The sequence below is a fragment of the Mandrillus leucophaeus genome, unplaced genomic scaffold, assembly GCF_000951045.1.
Source record: "Mandrillus leucophaeus isolate KB7577 unplaced genomic scaffold, Mleu.le_1.0 Scaffold252, whole genome shotgun sequence".
In the NCBI taxonomy this organism is placed as follows: Eukaryota; Metazoa; Chordata; class Mammalia; order Primates; family Cercopithecidae; genus Mandrillus; species Mandrillus leucophaeus.
In genome coordinates this window covers 2,732,765-2,748,235 of record NW_012102610.1, presented here as the reverse complement: position 1 = coordinate 2,748,235, position 15,471 = coordinate 2,732,765, and the positions used below count along the sequence as shown (strand labels likewise).

The window sequence follows — 15,471 nt, the reverse complement described above, 5'->3', positions numbered from 1 at the left end:
TGGGGGGGCTTATGTGGGACCTGATTTCTCATTCCTGAGACCTTGCACCTGCTGTCCCCTCTGACTTTGTCGTCTTTAAGCTGAAGGGACCTCCATTTCCTCATCTGTAAAATGGAATAAAAATGGTACCTTTCTGCTGGAGAGGTGGTGAGAATTAAATGAGCCAGTGTGACGGTCAGTGCCTGGTATGCAGTGGGTGCTTGGTTGAGCTAGCTGTGTATATTCCTCCTGAAGGAAGCTGGGGGGCTGAGGTTTGCTCGCTGTGCAGAGTTCACTGGAGCTGCTCTCTGGTCTCCTTCAAGCCTAGCCTGCCTCCTCCTTGCAGCTCATGCCTGTTTCCTCTGACAGTTACCCTAGGACAAGGTGGCTCTGCACAGCTGCAGTCCCTTTCCCCTCCAGCTGCCTCGGTCCCAGAAGTGGGGGCCCAATTGGCCTGTGTCTGCTCTGAACTGTCCTTTATGTGTGAAATGGGCCAATTCTACCTCCCAGAGCTATGGGGAGGCTGTGTGGGCCCCATGGGGGCTCACTAACATCAGGTTCAAAGATATTAAATCAAACACCTTTAAAAATAATATTTTTTGTTGAAATCTCCATAATATGGCCGGGCGTGGTGGCTCATGCCTGTAATCCCAGCACTTTGGGAAGCCGAGGCAGGTGGATCACGAGGTCAGGAGTTTCAGACCAGCCTGGTCAGTATGGTGAAACCTGTCTCTACTAAAAATACAAAAATTAGCTGGGCATGGTGGCGGGCGCCTGTAGTCCCAGCTACTTGGGAGACAGGAGAATCGTTTGAACCTGGGAGGCGGAGGTTGCAATGAGCTGAGATCGTGCCACTGCACTCCAGCCTCGGCAACAGAGCGAGACTCTGTCTCAAACAACAACAACAACAACAACACCACCACCACCACCACCACCACAACTCCATAATATTTGTTTGGGGGTGTGTGAGTGCCTTGCCTCAGTCCTGGCCCCACAGGCATCCTGGAAAGAGGTGGCAGGTGGCCCCTTGGGGAAAATCGACAGCAATTGCATTTGATTCTGCACTTAATTTAATGAAAATACCCTGTAGGGAGGCAGAGGCAGTGAGGCAGTGAGGCAGGAGTGGGCTGCCTCACTATGGGCTGCGGGCAGGAGTGATTCCAGGGGAGATGTATGGGTGCTTCATAAGAGATTCAGATCTAGGCTCAGTGCTCTGGGATCCTCCTCTGCAGTCTGAGAGGCAGGTGTTCTAGGGCTCCCAACAGTTCTAATTGCTGTGCGAGCCTGGGCAAGTCATGGCCCCTCTCTGGTCTCTGCAGCACCATTGGGCATTCTGGAGCCCCTCCTCTGCCCATAGTCCGTGGTCCCAGCCTGCTGCCCACCTCCCACTGGACACGTGTTTTACAAGGATTTCCACACAGCGAAATCCTCTTCCTTGTAGCCAGCACCTGTCCCCCAAAAGTTGTTTTTCCATGTTACAGAGGAGGAAACTGAGGCTCCAAGAGGTCCATTGATATGCACAGAGTCACGCAGCAAGCTTGGGGGCAGCAATGGGGTCATGTGGCCCCTTCGCAGAGTCAGGAGCCTCCACAGTGGGCTTGAAGGACACTCAGGATTTGGACGAATGGTGACTTGATTCTCCACACAGCCCCACGTGGATTCTGTTCTGTCGTGTTTTATTTTCCCTTTCAACACAGAAGGGCCAAGAGAGTTATGGGACCAGCCTGGACCCCACAGAAACTAGTGCCAGAGCAAGAATGCAGTCACCTCCTGGTCCAGCTTTTCTCTCTGGCTTGTCACAGAAGTCCCTGGGCCTCCATGACTTGAGCTGAGCTACTCCCCTCACCTGCTGTGTGACCCTGGGCAAGTGACCTGACCTCTCTGAACCAGAGTGTCTTTGTCTATAAAATGCGGATGGCAACCCACCTTTCAGGGTTGCTGGGAAGATGAGATATTGGCAAGTGGCCTAGGATAGCAACTGGCATCCATTTCCTCTTGGAAAAATTCTAATTCTAGGACTGCTGAAACTATGGAGGAAATCTGACTAGAAAGGAGACCCTCCTTTTCACAAGTTTTGGGCTTTGCTGGTGTGGCCCCTCCCAGGGTGGAGGAGGAGGGAAGGAACTTGGCGTACACTGGTGGTTGCAGATGGCAGGCAGCTAATTTATTTACCTCTTCCTAATAAATATGCATGACATATAAATAAAATATCTCACTTGTACCACTCCACCCAGATCCCGGCAGGCAGTGACAGTCAGCAGCGTAGCTTAGAAGCAGGTGTCTGTGAGCATGTGGAGTCTGGCAAGGGGGTTAATGAGCTGATTATTCTTCCTTTAACCTAATTTCTTGCCACACATCCAGCAGTGCTCAGAATTCCCAGTTAGGAGGCACTGGGCTTTCCCTCCTGGCCTCCCAGCCTCCCAGCCTCCCAGCCTCCCGGCCTCCCAGCCTCCTGGCCTCCCAGCTGAGCTCTGGTCAAGGAAGGCCCCAGTAACTTGTGCTCCCCTTGGACCTGGGCAAGACTGGACTGGACTGCCCTGGGAGGTGGTGGGCCCTGATCAAGGTTGCTGTCAAAAGGGTTCCTGTTCTGGCTGGGGGTTGGACTAGGAGGCTTTCAGGACACCTCTCGAGACATCTCTCGTGATGGTTTTACCACTGAGGTGGGCCTAGGTTTGTAAACTTGCCCTGCATCTGGTTCATGCACTGGCCTCATCACAGGGCTCCCAGCCCCCCAAATCCCGCCCCCCCTACCCGCCACTGCAGTCAGTCTCTTCTGCTGCTCTTACCCAGCTCGTCCACGAGCCAGGAAACCCAGTTATAAGACAGGGTAAGAATTCATAGAACTGCCACCCCCAGAGCCGAAAGAAAGCTGGAGAGGGGCAGGGGAGCAAGGGCAACCTATGGAGTCGGGAAGACCTGGGTTCCACTCCTGCTCAGTCACTTGCTCTGAGTCTCAGTGTCTTCCTCTGGGAAATGAATACATAGTCAGTGTCTACCTAACAGGGTTGTTGTTAAGACTTGTTCACTCATTCACTCAACAAATGTTTACTGTGCAGCTACTACGTGCCAGGCACTGCCTTAGGCCCTCAGGACACAGTGGTGAACACGACAGAGACTAGGACCTTGCCCTGATGGATCTTAAATTCTAATGGGCAAGTCAGCCAAGCACATGTCAACAAATAGATGTGCACGCTAATTAGGTCATGGAGTGAAAATAAATGAAACAGAATCAGGGGATAGAGAGGGAGGGAGACTCCTTCTCAGCTGAGATGCTTGGGGAAGACTTCCTGAATGATGAGAAGGAACCAGCCCCGCAAGGAACTGCATGCACAAATACAAAGGTCCTGAGGCGCAAACAAGCTTGGCATGTTCAGGGAAGACAAGGATGGCTGCGGCACAGTGAGGTGAAGTGGCTCTAGACACGAAGCAGATATCTGTTGGCCCTCCCTTCCTCTCTTCTCCACACCTCCTGCTTTAATCTTCCTGTAATCTAAGAGTGAGGGTCACAGATTCCTAAAACATCCAAGCTAGAAAGACTTGGTGATTTGTGCAAAGACCCCCTTTAGATCCATCCAGATGTGCCTAAATCTTGTGGGTGGCCTCCGGTCTCACCCTGTGCCTACCTTGCAGCTGTATTTAACATATAGAAGAAGACAGACAACTCAATAGAAAATTGGGCTAGTGACTTGAGCAGTGATCGAAGCGGCCAGTAAATGCATGAAAAGGTTCTCAATAGCTTCTCACGTGAGGAAAATGGAAATTAAAACCACAGTGGGATACCTGCCAGGAGGACTGACATTAGAAACTTTGACAATTCCAAGTGTTTGCACATTTGTGTGGAAGTGGAGCTGTGAGACTCTCATACCCTGCAGCGGGAGTATAACTGTGGCTTTCCTGAGGAGTTCCTGAGATACGAGGAGCAACGTGTCACGCTCCCTGATCGCTATCTCTCTCGTCTCCCCTAGCCTGTCTCCCTGGCAGCTCTGCTGCTGGATTCCTTTTCCCATTACTTCTCCCCTCCCTCACAGTCTTTCCTCTGTTGCCCCACTCCTCCGCTTTGCTTCCAAGCTTGTAAACACCAGCATCCAAAACAGAGGCGAGGCCAAACTCTATCAGTTGAGCCACGACCACCTGTTCCTTGTCACGCCTTTCCAAGAAGGCAGTAGCAGGCAGGCAGTGTTAGGTTTTAAGTGGTAGAAACCCAACCCCAACTCGCCCAAGTGAGAAAGAGACCTTCAATGCTCATATCGGCTTCAGGAAGGGCTGTATCCAGGGGTTCAAGGGACAACATCAGAGCTTGGTCTTCCCATCCTTCACTTCTCTCTTTCTCTGGGCTGTTGGCTTTTCTACCTTCCAGTGGACAAAGAACATGCAGATGGCGCCAGCAAAAGTCCTGGGGCTGTCTCCCATTGGACAGTGTGAGGTCACATGCTTGCCTCTCAGCCAGTCACTGTGGCCTGGAGAAAGGGCTGCTCCGATTGGATAAACCTGGCTTATGCCTGTCTTGGAAGCAATGTCAGCCCTGTGAACCACATGGACAGGGGTGTGGGAGGGAGACCCCCCTCTACAGTCAGTCTTACCTGCTGCTCTTACCCAACTTATCCATAAGCCAGGAAATCACACGGACAGGGGATGGGGGAGGGGGTCTCCTCAGAGCAAAATCAGGGTGCTGTTACCAAAAGGAGGTCTGAATGCTGGATGGGCAGAAACAGCTGATGTCCGCTGTGGGAGCCTCAGTTCGTTTGGATGAGGAGGGTGGGGCTCCAAGAGTGTATTAGTTAGAGTTCTCCAGAGAAAGGGAACCAATAGATCCATCCACTCATCTGAACATCTATCTATCCACCCATCCGCCCGTCCGTCCATCTATCATCTATCTATCCATCCATCTATCATGTCTCTCCAGAGAGAGAGGGGGAGAGAGAGAGAGAGAGAGAGAGAGAGAGGTTGATTTAAAGGAATTGGCTCATGCAGTTGTGGAGCCGGCAGTCAGTAATCTGCAGGGCAGCCCAGGCAGGCTCAGGCAGGGTCTCTATGTTGCAGCCTTGAAAACAATTCCTTCTTCTTTAGAGAATCTCAGTATTTGCTCTTAATTTCACTACTGGTTGCATCAGGCCCACCCACATTGTGGAGGGTAAAATGCTTTACTCAAAAGTCTGTTGATTTAAATGTAATCACATCTAAAAAATACCTTCACAGCCACAACCAAACAACTGGGCGCTAAAGCCTGGGCAAGTTGTGGGTTTTGGGGTTTCTTGTTTGTTTGTTTGTTTTTGAGAAAGGATCTCATTCTGTGGCCCAGGCTGGAGTACATGGAGTGCAGCAGTGCAATCTCAGCTCACTGTAGCCTCAAACTCCCGGGCTCAAGTGATCCTCCTGCCTCAGTCTCTCGAGTTGGAATTACAGGCATAGGCCACCACACTCGGCTAATTTTTTTTTTAGTTTTTGTAGAGGCAAGGTCTCACTATGTTACCCAGGACTGGTCTGGAACTCCTAAGTGATCCTCCCACCTCGGCTTCCTAAAGTGCTGGTATTACAGGTGTGCACCATCATGTCCAGCCCAGCCCGGCCAAGTTGACACATAAATGAACCATTACGGGGAAGCAAAGGTGCTTATCCAACACCAGGAGGCAATTTAAAGATGTGTGGTCCCCTTCCCACCTGAGGCTGGGAGAAACCACTCAGGGAAGGCAGGAGAGGCCATGGGGTCTTAGCAGAGGGAGAGGGAGGAGAACCTTCTAGGGCCAACAGGACTTGGCACAATGTGGTCTCCATGGACCACTTGTAAATGAGTGTTGGCTTAGCACCTGCTCTGGGTGCTGGGGTGTGGAGGTGACCAGACCCAGCCCCTGCCCCATAGGGACCAACATGAAGTCCTGTGTTGGACACAGTAGTTCTCTGAGTACCCTGGCATGCGGTGACTTAGCCATCAGCCTCTATGCTGAAAGGAGAGGCTGCCAGACACTGTCACGAGAGCCACAGAGGGAACCTGTTACCCGTGTGATGGACAGCCTCATCCCACCACCCCACCCCGTGTGGCACTGGGTACAGCCCAGAGACCAGTCCAGGAATGGCATGGAAGGATGTGGGGTTCTGTCTGCTTCTGCTGCTGCAGAGCTATGAGTCCTGGGGAGGCTGCTCCTCTCTGCCCTGGTCTTACAGTCAATGCGATACTGGAGAAATCAACATTTGATAAGGGTTGATGGCACACCTTGTGTTCAGCCCAGAGCCAAGCTGAGGGGAATGCTTCAGAAACAGAGGCTGGGGGAGGAAGGCCACTTTGCCCCAGGCAGGTGGCAGAGCGGGTTGTGAAGGTGGGAGACTGACCGCCAGCCTGATTGGGCCTGACTCCAGGGCTGTGGCATTCTCACCTTGGTGGGAGACTGTCAGTAGAACCTGCGTTGTTGAGCTGTAGTTGTTGTTTTCAGTACCAACCATAGAAGTTACCACAATGCCTCCCACCTGTAAAGTGCTTTCCCGCCTGACAAAGTTCCTACATGCCCATCCTCCCATCCGATCACATACGAGCCCTGAAAAGTTTGCAAGAAGGTTGTCTCAGGGACATTTAAAAAAAATTAACTTTGTTGAAGTCTAATGTATATACAATAAAACACACTCATATTTAGTGTACAGTTTAGTACGTTTTGGCAAATGTATACATTTGTGTAGCCACCAACCCAATCAAGGTACAATTAGAACATTCCCACCAGACCTAGGCCACCACTGATCTTGCTGTTGGTATGTATTTGATTTGTGTTTAAGAGTTTCATATAAACTGAATCACAGCGTGGATATCTTTTGTCTCCGGCCTCTTTGGCTCAGCCTGTTTTGAGACCCACCCATGTGGTTACGCGTCAGTGCCTTGTTCTTCCAGGGAGCGGGTGTACCTCAGAGCGTTCATCTGTCCACTTGTTCGTGGGCATTTGTGTGGGTTCTAGTTTGGGATGCTGTGGATACAGCTGCCCTAAACACGGATATGCAAGTGTCATGTGAATATGTGTTTCCTTTCTCTTGGCTAAATACCTAGCAGTGGGATTGCTGGGTTGCATGCTAAGTGTGTATTTAGCTTTTTACAAGAAACTGTTAGGTTCACTTTATTGGAGGGAAATCGAGGGCCAGAGAGAGAGAAAACAGCTGGCGTGGGTCACCACATGTGAAAATAATCCAGCTCAGACGACAGCTCTTCTACCTCGCTGTTGACTCACCTGACAAATAAGGGAGGAAAAACCCATTCCTTCATAAATTCTTTTTTTTTCTTTTTTTTTTTTCTGAGACGGAGTCTTGCTGTGTTGCCCAGGCTGGAATGCAGTGGCACGATCTCAGTTCACTGCAACCTCTGCCTCCCAGGCTCAAGTGATTCTCCTGTTTCAGCTTCCTGAGTAGCTGGAATTATAGGTGCCTGCCGCTACGCCTGGCTAATTTTTGTATTTTTAGTAGAGATGGTGTTTCACCATGTTGGCCAGGCTGGTCTCGAACTCCTGACCTCAAGCGATCCTCCTGCCTTGGCCTCCCAACATGCTAGGATTACAGGCGTGAGCCATGGTACCCAGCCCCTTCACAAATTCTTATTAGCACCCACGTATGCACCACTTCTCTTAGTCCTCATGACAACCCTATGAGATAAATCATGGTATTATCCCTATTTCCCAGATGAAGAACTGAGGCTCAGAGAGGTGACATGACTTGCCCACGGTCGCTAGCTGGAGGTGGTGTAGCTAAGGCTCAGACCCAGGTCTCTGTGCTCTTGGTCTTTGCAGTGCAGCAACTAAAGATGCAGGAAACACAAGACAAGCTCCCCTGGCCCTTGTCGATGACAGTGCTCATCGATCACCACAGTCCTTCCCGAAGGCTCAGCCTCAGAGGCTTTCTTAACGTGGAGCTCCACACCGTGGAGATGGCAGGAAGAGAAGGGCAATGAGAGTCTGCCTCTGCTCAATCTCAGAGTCTAGGTCTGTCCTGCAAAGGAGGACCCCTCACCAGCTTGAAGGCTGAACCAGGGAGACCTTAAGCTCACATCCTCTTCACCCCACAGGCCCTGGGCAAGGATGAGGCCACTGTTCTGTTGCAAGTGAAGCCAGAGCTGAGAGGGTTTGCATCATCCTTAGCCAGCCCATTGAGGTGGGGACCATGATGACATCAGGGCAGAGGGGCACTATTTAAGCATCCACTGTGTGCCAGTGCCCTGCTAGATACTTCACAAGTGGGACCCCCAGCCTCACATGGATCTAGGGTGCATGTGAGCCACTTGGCTTAGGCCAAGGGATGAGTTGGTTTTACTTGGGCCTGGGGTGTTGTCTGTTGGTCAGTATCTTCCCAGAGGTCATGTCTGCTGGGACACCATCTGGGTGACCTTTTATCTTATTTTGATAAAGCTGTCCTGAGCAATTGAATGAGCAACCTTGAGCTGAGTCCAGAAGGAAAGGACCTTCCAGGTTGAGGCAACTGCCTGGAGGTGGGAATGTCCAGCTTTTGATTGTAGAGGAAGCAGGGCAATGGGGCACACTAGGATGGACACTGTCATTTGACTCCACTGAGTGGCCAGGAGCCAAACCATCACTGCGTGTGCCTCTCTCTGCTTTATCTCTGTGTCTTCCTGTCTCTGCCTCTCTATCAGCCTCTGTCTTTTGCTGGATCTCTTTCTCTTGGTTGTCTGTCTTCTTTTCTTTTTCTGACTCACAAACATTTTTCGATTTCTCATCGGTTTCCTAAGAAAGAAACATGCACCATTTGTCTCTTACCCAATTCATCATGAACATCACTAGTAAAAATAATCAACACAAAATAAAACTGGCATCAACTAAAACTGTGCACAGTAAAAATAGTTATTGATCTAAAAATTGACAGACGAATCTAATCTCCATGCCAACATTAAATTCTGCCAAAATCTGACGGGAGAGAATTGGAGCCGAAGAAAATAATGGGCAAAAAAGGAACTCCACAGTGGTAGAAGTTGTCTACAACTGGTATAGGAGCTACGAGCAAAGAAATGGATTGGCGAATCAAATCCTCATTACAAACTTTAATTAGGAAAGACTTCATGAAACCTATCTCAACAAAGCAAGACTGAACGTGGAAAAACTTGAAAGTGGCCTAACTGTGCTTTTTAGAGGATGAATCAATAGTTCAAGTGGTTGATGGGGTGCGTGCAGGACAGGGCTTCCTTACAGTCGTCAAAGTCGGTAAAATTCATACGTTGGTATTTGAGGTGTCCTTGCTAACAGTGGGGTCAAAATGGAACCTACAGCCTGAAGAGAAGATGGTGCCCGCAAGATGCTTGGCAAATGTTGCACCAGTGAGGCCATGTTTGTTGACTGGCCGGTGTTGCCCGACGGTCAGGCTGTATATGGCAGGCGAGCCCCTGTAAAATGCGTATCTGATATCCTTACTTCCTCTCTATGGTCGGTGGCTCCCCACTGCTGTAAGGATCAAGTTCAAAGTCTTCCCATGGCCCTCCGGCCCAGCGTGGCCCAGCACCAGGCCTCTCACCCTCGCCTCTCCCTGCCTTCCTTGCTCACTGGTCTTTCCATTCTTGGGGAAAAACAAGCCAAATGCGAGGCTGCGTAATGAAGTGGGTTCCAATCCAGCCTCAGTTGCTGATGAGCTGTGTAACCTTGTGCAGGTTACTTAACCTCTCTGCGGCCCAGTTCTCCATCTGTAGATGGGACTCACAGCACCCTCATCCCAGTGCCGTCCTGTGGATGGACGGAGTGAATGCAGGAAAGCTTTGAGAGCCACGCCTGCCCTGTGGAAGGCTCAGCCTGTGCTGTCAGCCCACCCCACGCCCTGCCTAGTCTCTTCTATCTGCCTGGGGTCCCTGGTGTGGCCAGTTCCCACGGATCTCCAGACCTTGCCCCCAGCCTCCTGGAGCTGCTCCCTGCTACACCCTCTCACCACACCCCCGATCCACTCACTGCCTTTTATAACACAGCAGTCCTGAGCCCCACTGGGGTGGGTCCTCCCATTTCCAGCACTGGCCATGGCTGCCTGCACTTAGCAGGTAATTAACAAATCACCACCTTAGGTGGTGATGGGGTGGGGTCAAGACTCACCTGCCCAAGCCTGTCCTGGCTGATAAAGGGGCACAGCCTCCATGCAGCTGCCATCTTCTGTGACTTCTCACACAGAGCATGGGCCTGAAGCTCCCCTTTTCTCTTGCTCGCCTGCTGGCCTGCCCCTCAAGCTCTGGGGAGACAGGACGGGCCTCAGCAGATGCCCCAGCAGATGCCAGCTGCCTCCCTGATGACAGCCCCTCAGTTGCTTCCTCCCCACCCTTTTGTTAAAGGGCCCGACCTTCAGGGTGGGTTCTCTAGGCTGCCAGCCTCAGCTGTGAGATTCCAGTGACTGGCGACGAACTCCCACCCTCCTGTCCGGAGTCCCTCTGTAAGCCCAGCATGCTCCTATTAAAACGAATATCCCACAGGACAATCCTTAGAGGACTGGCATCAACTGAGGGTGGCCTGTGGGCCAGCTGCTCTGCGGGGGGCGTGCTGGGTCCCCACCTCAGGTACCACACACCACTCAAAACCAGCAATGGGTAGAGAGGTGGGGCCCACCCATTTGAGGCTGGCTTCTGGATTCCTCACCCCATGTGTGCTCAGCAGACGTCTTAGACCCCAGTGTGGCCCCAGAACCTTGTGAACTGGAATCACCTGGGGGTGGTGCAGGCATATTCAGAATGCTCATCCCAGGCCCCAGCCCAAACATAAGGAATCAGCATTGTAGGCAGTGGCACAGATGCATCTTTTTTCTCCTCTTTTACTTAAAATGATAAAATATACGTGTGAGTTTAACGTAGAGGTCAGCGTAGAGAGTAATGAAAAGTAAACACCCTCATAACCACTCTGGTTGAGAAACAGAACATTGCCATCCCCTTAGAAGATCCCCCTACCCTGCCACATGGGCTCATCTCAAATCGTATCCCCCTTCTGCTCCCCCAGAGGTACCCACCCTCCTGACCTTTTTTGAAAATCATTCTCTGGCTGTTCTTTATGGTGTTATCACCTTATGTGTATCACTGCACAGGGAAGTTTGTTTTCACCTGTTCTTGAATTTTTTATCAATGGAATAATACAGCGTATATTTTTCACTGTCCAGTCCTTTTCATTCAGCATGATGTTTTTGATATTTATCCGTTTTGTTGTATGTTGCACATCCTTTTTCATTGTTATGTAAACTTCCATTGTGGGAAGCGAGAGTCGGTGGCCAAGATGAGCTTCCGGGCAGCCGTAGCACTGATGACAGGCCGCTCGATTAGGGACGGCACCTTGTGCCGGGCTCAGCATTGAAACTTCACTCCAACCAGCTTTCTGGCAGAGGACACGACTGATTTCCCTGATGAGCTGGACATATCCTTCTTTGCCCAGGAAGGTATCCTCCATGAAGAGCTGTCCACATACCTGGACGAAGTTTTCAAGTCCCCATCGGAGGCAGCACTCAAGGACTGGGAGAAGGCACCAGAGCAGGAGGACCTCACAAGCAGGGCCCTGGACTGCAGTGAGCTTGAGCACAGCCACCTGATGCTGCCTCTGGAGCGAGGCTAGCGGAAGCAGGAGGGCGCTACAGCCTCCCAGCCCAAGGTGTGGCTCCAACAGGAGGTGGTGAGCACCGCGGGGCCGCGGCGGGGCCGGCGCATCGCTGTGCCAGTGTGCACAGTGTTCTTCGCCCGGGAGAAGCAGCTGTATGGGCTGAGCTCACCAACCGCACCTACCACAAGCACATCGACAGTTTCATCAAGCGACAGATTGAGGACATGGACAACCACAGGCCCTTCTTCACCTACTGGCTCACCTTCAGGCACTCACTTATCACCGTTCTAGCCGGGTGCATCTATGGCATCATGCCTGTGGGCTTCTCGCAACATGAAATGGTGGACTAAGTGAGAGTCTACGAGAACGTCAAGTGCGTGCAGCAGGAGAATTTCTGGATCGGGCCCAGCTCGGAGGCCCTCATCCACCTGGGCGCCAAGTTTTCGCCCTGCGTGTGCCAGGATCCACAGGTGCACAGCTTCATTCACTCAGGGTGCGGGCCTGAGTGTGAGAAGCACTCGGCCTGCTGCGTGCACAGTGACAGGTCGGGCTGCCTGCAGACCTCGGAGGAGGAGTGCTCGTCCACGCTGGCAGTGTGGGTGACGTGGCCCATCCATCCCAGCGCCCCAGAGCTTGCCAGCCACAAGAGACAGTTTGGCTCTGTCTGCCACCAGGATCCCAGGGTATGTGATGAGCCCTCCTGGGAAGACCCCCATGAATGGCCAGAAGACATCACCAAGTGGCCGATCTGCACCAAAAACAGCGCCAGGAACCACACCAACCTTCCTCACATGGACGGTGTCATCACAGGGCGGTCCTGCTGCATTGGCACTAAGGGCAAGTGTGAGATCACCTCTCGGGAGTACTGCGACTTCGTGATGGGCTATTTCCATGAGGAGGCCACGCTCTGCTCTCAGGTGCACGGCATGGATGATGTGTGTGGGCTCCTGCCTTTCCTCAACCCTGAGGTGCCTGACCAGTTCTATCGCCTGTGGCTGTCCCTCTTCCTGCACACCAGGATCCTGCACTGCCTGGTGTCCATCTGCTTCCAAATGACAGTCCTGCAGGACCTGGAGAAGCCGGCAGGGTGACACCACATAGCCATCATCTAGCTGCTGAGGGGTGTCACTGGCAACCTGGTCAGTGCCATCTTCCTGCTGTACCGAGAAGTGGTGATTCCGGCTGGCTCCCAGTTTGGCATCCTGGCCTGACTCTTCGTGGAGCTCTTCCAGAGCTGGCAGATCCTGGAGTGGCCCTGGCATGCCTTCTTCAAGCTGCTGGCTGTGGTGCTCTTCCTCTTCACCTTTGGGCTGCTGCCCTAGATCGACAACTTTGCCCACACCTCGGGGTTCGTCAGTGGCCTCTTCCTCTCCTTTGCCTTCTAGCCCTACATCAGCTTTGGCGAGTTCAATCTGTACCAGAAATGCTGCCAGATCATCATCTTTCAGGTGGTCTTCCTGGGCCTCCTGGCTGGCCTGGTGGTCCTCTTCTACTTCTGTCCTGTCCGCTGTGAGTGGTGTGTTCCTCACCTGCATCCCCTTCACTGACAAGTTCTTTGAGAAGTACGAACTGGACCCTCAGCTCCACCGAGCTGGCTGTGGGCTCCAGGAACCATGCGCTCCAGCAGGCCAGAGCCAGACATGACAACCCTGAGCCTCACAGGCTTACAGGAGTCACCTGCTCCATGTGGGGACTGGCCTGTTTCCTGAAGACAGACCTCTTGTGCCTTGTTCACGTCTGTTGAACCCCTCATACTGCCGGGCATTTATTATACTACTTCCTGTGATAATCTTCTAACTTGTCTCTTGACGACCACCTCATGTGGCCAATAAATGGACTGGGAGCGTTTTAGAAAAAAAAAAAAAGTTCCATTGCGTGAATATGCCACCATTGTTATTGATCTCTTCTACTGTGGTTGGACTTGCAGTTTGTTTCATTTTTTGACTTTCATGGAAAATGCTGCTGTGAATACTCTGGTGCCTAAATGCATACATTTCTGCTGAGTATATACCATCAGGTGGAATCACCAGCCCATAGAATATGCATATATTTAACAGCTTTATTGAGATATATTTTAGAATGTACATATCTTGAAATTTTAATGGATACTGTCAAACACCTTTCCACAGTAGCTGTACCACTTTACATCACCACCAGCAGTGTCTGAGAGTTCCAGTTGCTCCACATCCTCAGCAATGCTTGGTACTGTCAGACTCCTTACTTTGGTTTTGCCATGAGTTTATAGTTCTATCAAGCTTCCCAGGGGATTCTCAACTCTTGCTGTGTATCAACACCACCTGGTGAGCTTTAAAAATACAGACCCTGGGACCCTGCCCAGGTTGTTCTGAGTCAGAGTCCCCTGAATCAGAGCTGGGGCACAGACATGTGCAGATTGAACAAGCTGCACTCCCCCAAACTCCCCACCGCAAGCCTCTGTTCCACCAGCTCCCCTGCCAGGTGACAGTTCAGCTTCTTACTTACCCCTGGTTCTTGATGACCACTTTACTTAACCTCAGGCTGTTGTTCTTCAGGCCTGAAGCCCTTCTCTGGCAGGAGCATTGGTTTCTGTCCAGCTGCTGAGATCTTGTCTGTGCCCCGGTGTCTTGGGAGGTGTGGTGTGGGTAGGGATCTGAGCGGGGGGGTGGGAGGCGTTGGAGAGCAGCTTCACCCAGTGAAGACAGTGGCTCTGAGGGTCCCCTGGTTTCCACTGCAACCTTCATAGACTGTGCCTCAGTGACAGCCTGTAGGGAGGGAAGATCTGACAGGCGCTACTTGAGAGTAATGGGTGACGCCAGGATTGCCAACACAGATGCCTACGGGGCCAGGCAATGTGAGTGAGGAAGATGGGCCTGAAATAAAGCACACACATGCCCAGGCCCACACAGACACACACCTGCACGTACAGACACTCTCCTAGACACATTCTTTCTCACATACAGAAAAGCAGAGCATCCAAACCAGCCATTCTCAACAGGAGTGATATTTTTTCCCCAGGGGACATTTGGCAATCTCTGGAGACATTTTGGGTCATCACAAGTGGGGAGAGGGTGTGTGCCACTGGCATCCAGTGGCAGGGGACAGGGATGCTGTCAAACACCCTATAGCACACAGGACAGCTCCCCGCCACCACAAAGAATTTGTCTGGCCCAAAATGTCAATCCTGCCGGAGGTTGAGAAACCCTGACCTAAAAAAAGTTACATCTCTTTCAGCTCACATGAAAGTTTTGTTCATTTCAAAAGCAGAACTTCTACCTTACAGCTTTATTTTAGGTTAAATTGCACCTCAGGTCGAGCGCCAGCTTCTCACCACTAGGTAGCTCTGGTAAAAGCAGTGCCTCTTGGCTATCTGGGGAAGGCCAGTGTTATCTTTTTATTTTCAATCCACTGGAGACATACATTTGAGAAAAATACCCTAACAATGAGTTGTTGAAAAATGAAATTAAAACACAAACACATGAAAACTATAAGCCACTGATCAGGCACTTGGATATTGTGGCGATGTGTGAAATTGCTGTAATAGTTTCTAACCATTGCTTCTGAAATGTTTGTTTCCAAGAGTAACAATCACTGTCCAGCAACAAATAGTTCAAAGACAGGACGGGGCCTGCAGCTGCACTTTGCATAGCTCTGCTTTTAATCTGACTGAGGCTCTGATGGCCTCAGCACCCCTGGTCCTGGTCCCAACTGGCCCAGACACCCTCCACTGTGCCTGGGGCTGCTCCCCTCTCGGCCCTCTGGCTCTGCCGTCCTGCTGCTTCAGTGTAAGGGTCATGTCCCCATCCCAGGTGGGCTGTCTCTGTAGGCACGATGCTATCTGGGGTCAGCCTGGGACACACCTGCTCCGAAGACCAAAGAGGAACAGTTCTGTGATGCTGGCAGGAAGGAGGTGACAAAGGGGATTTCATCACACACACGACTGAACGTTAGTCACCCCTGTTCTCAAAAGTCCTTTCTCCACTGGCGCATGTCT

The 15,471-nt window shown here is 51.5% G+C and overlaps 1 pseudogene across 1 annotated transcript; it reads left to right on the top strand.

Annotated features, from left to right (window-relative positions):
- The first annotated feature begins 5,844 nt into the window (after positions 1 to 5,844).
- On the top strand, positions 5,845 to 13,145 carry LOC105542215 (annotated as a pseudogene). The gene is made up of 4 exons (XR_001006435.1): positions 5,845 to 6,021; positions 8,009 to 8,094; positions 9,834 to 9,924; positions 11,166 to 13,145. The product of XR_001006435.1 is annotated as an inactive rhomboid protein 1-like (transcript).
- Positions 13,146 to 15,471: the final 2,326 nt, after the last annotated feature.